Source organism: Pyrus communis, chromosome 8 (genome assembly GCF_041283825.1).
Source record: "Pyrus communis isolate YQ-2024b chromosome 8, ASM4128382v1, whole genome shotgun sequence".
In the NCBI taxonomy this organism is placed as follows: Eukaryota; Viridiplantae; Streptophyta; class Magnoliopsida; order Rosales; family Rosaceae; genus Pyrus; species Pyrus communis.
In genome coordinates this window covers 11,817,881-11,820,919 of record NC_142572.1, presented here as the reverse complement: position 1 = coordinate 11,820,919, position 3,039 = coordinate 11,817,881, and the positions used below count along the sequence as shown (strand labels likewise).

Genomic DNA, 3,039 nt, shown 5'->3' with positions numbered 1-3,039 from the left:
TATAATAAAAAGGATATTTACGTGTCGTTTGGGTGAACCAAAATATGTGATTAGTCGGAGGTTGATTGGTGATTGCCTGATTGGGATTTTGTGTGCGTTGATAGTGTCTGCCTGCATTCAGGTTCGGTATTTTAAATTGAAAATATTTTTATTCACCACATTAAAATGATGGTGATTCACTGAATCTCACTATTTTATTGTGTTGGGCTCCAAAATATCATTTACAAGCCTAATCATGTCTCAAAGCTTAACCATTGTGGAAGCGTCACAAGCCAAGTTTAAATTCATGCATAAAGTACGAAGCGAAAAATATGCCTATCTACGATAATGTTATGCCTGTAAAATAATAGTTTATTAGATGTTAAACTCATGCAAATCATGCTTATCTACCATGCCAAGCCGTACTATGATATTAATACGTTAATATTATAATACGAGTCATGCCAAGCATGCGACACGCTTAAATGAGCCCAAGCCTTGCTGAGTGATTTTTGGTGTGAATGGTCACGAAACTTCACTGAGCTTACGTGGAATTAGAATTTTGGAGGACTTTTGGGCTACTTGGGAGCACCAAAAGTCCAAGCCTATGATTTTGGCTTCACGTGGGAAGGCTTGAGAGAGAACATGTTTATCCTTACCCTTGCAAACCAACTAGGATACTTAGGAAACAACCAAAACCCAAAGCCGACCTAACCAAATCAAAACCAAACCACATGTTTATCTAAAGTCGTGCGTCTCTTTTATTGTGCAGAAAGAAGCCTACACAGGAAAAAGAAGACAAAAAGCAAGAATGAGCGTTACTAAAGTTGGACGCATGCTGTGGGACTTGTTCCAAGAAAGGTGTTGTGGGACTGGGTTCAGGAAAGAAGAAACTTTGGGCAGTGTGCTTAAATAGGCTTCACGAGACTCCTAACCTCTGCAACGTTATACCAAAAAGGAAACCCGTAGCTGCAACCATGGAAATATGAATGAAGACTTAGCTGATTTGGAAGAGGAGAAGAAACTAAGAGATTCCCCAACTGGAGCATGGAAAGATCTTTGCGTCTATTAATACAAGGCATCAATATGCTGTCAGAGGGGAGACACAACAACGCGGGGGGAAGAAGAATGATAAGGGCAAGGCTGCACCACGCGAAACAAACTTTCTCTAAGTGCAGGAAACCCTAATTCTTTAGGGATAAGCCTTCCTTTCATCTTGAGCCTTCCAATAAGCCTCCTTAATCTTGCTCAACCATCAAACCAATAGCAAACGTAGATTAGCTACTTTGAAACCATACAACCTTCACTACTACGTTTAACATTTAGTGTAACGAACACAAATTGGTCGCGCAAAGCTTATCCCCATCGCACAAACGTCAAACCGACGAAAACTTCGTTGTGTAGAATCCGTCGTGCAAAGATCGTGAAGAAAGACTTTGTGCAACAAATAAATACATTGGTCGCTGAGAAGAAGGCGAGACGGTTTCGCCTTCATCGCACCAAATTTTGGAACGGAGATCTTCGTTGCACAAAATGCTAGGATACGAGTAGCAGTCATCAGGATACATACATGGGATGACTAATCTTCGTCTCTAAGAACTTTGCGCGACGATTTTTATTCTTGCGCCACGAAAATGGATTCATCGCAAAAAATTATGCAAGATGGTATTTGTTGCGCAAAAAAAAAAAATATTTTTTTTTTAAATTTTTTTTTTGCTCTAGTTTTAATTTTGTAATAAAATAATGAAATTAAATTGCAATACAAATATGTAATGAAAAGAAAAATAATTTATTTAAAATAAAAAGAAAATGTACTTACAAGGAAAAAGTTTAAAAAGTAAGGGAGTAAAAATCTAAGAAAAGAATGTGGAATAATCTACAGGGTGATCGTTCACAAGCGGCTAGAACGTTTAGGGCAAGAAGGCCTCAGGGATGAGGACGGGCTCAGAGGTCAAAGGGGCGGAGTTCTAGGCATGCGCGGGTTGGAGGGGCTCGGACGTCGACTGGGTACAAATATCCGGGAGACGAATGCCGGACTCACTAAGGGCCTTTACAATCATTGACATCTCGCTTTTATACGAGGCGAGCTTAGTCCTAAGGCTAGCCACCTCTTCTGTCAAAGCTGTCACCTCGCCCATTGACTGCGAGGATGAAGAGGCTCTAGGTTCCCATCACTGGGCATTCCCTATCCCTCTACAATACGTCCCTGGCCTCTGCCCGAGAGTTTGATCCAAGTTGTCTATAAGGATCTGAAACCCCACATCCTCGGGGGGATCCATAGACTCGATCGAAGTCTCAGGAGGAAGCTGGGAGACGGACTCTTAAAGAACCTACTGCCTCTTCTCCATCATCGTCACCTGTGTAATATAACATGAAATATTAATAATAACATTTCAAATAATAACCATGATACTTGAATGCGTAAGATAGTAATTACAATTGAAGAATACTTACTTGAAGGGACTCGGCCAACTCATCCTCGGGTCGAACATAAATGTCTACAAAGACATCGATCTCTAGGAATTTTGAACCCCTTGAATAGAACAAGATAAGAACAATGTTAATACGAAAAAATTTAATATTACTAACATATTAAAAATTGAATATGAAAAGCTTTATTATTACCTGCCGTTGTGCCTCTATTCTATATGAGAAAGACCTTGAACCTGAATGGTGGAGAAGAGTCTTCTTCTCCCGATTGATCTTGTTGTCTTTCGTCTTCTTCTGTTATATACAAAATAAACATATTAGTTGTTATTTAAATGAAGTATAAAAAAATCAATAAACATTAGTAAGAAACGTATAATACTTTTAGACTTAATATAAAAAATGTACCACATAGTCGGGCTCCTGAAAATGATTGCAGAGGCACACCCAATTTTCTTCTTGATCCTCAAACTTCTTTGGGCAACCCTCCTCAAGAGCGATTTGCGGATCATCAAATGTCTGAAAATATTGGTGCAGGTTGCTTTTCCATTGCTTGTACCTTTCAATGAAGAGCATGTTGATGTATGCCAACATATTGTCGTTGAAGTCGTTGAAATTGTAGTTCGTTTGCAA

At 39.3% G+C, this 3,039-nt stretch overlaps 1 long non-coding RNA gene across 1 annotated transcript; it reads right to left on the bottom strand.

Moving 5' to 3' along the window:
• Positions 1–1,749: 1,749 nt before the first annotated feature.
• On the bottom strand, positions 1,750–2,699 carry LOC148695099 (uncharacterized). Its single transcript, XR_015965769.1, has 3 exons — positions 2,605–2,699; positions 2,434–2,512; positions 1,750–2,336 (listed from the first exon to the last, which is right to left on the bottom strand). It is a non-coding gene; the product is annotated as an uncharacterized LOC148695099 (long non-coding RNA).
• Between the last annotated feature and the right edge of the window lie 340 nt (positions 2,700–3,039).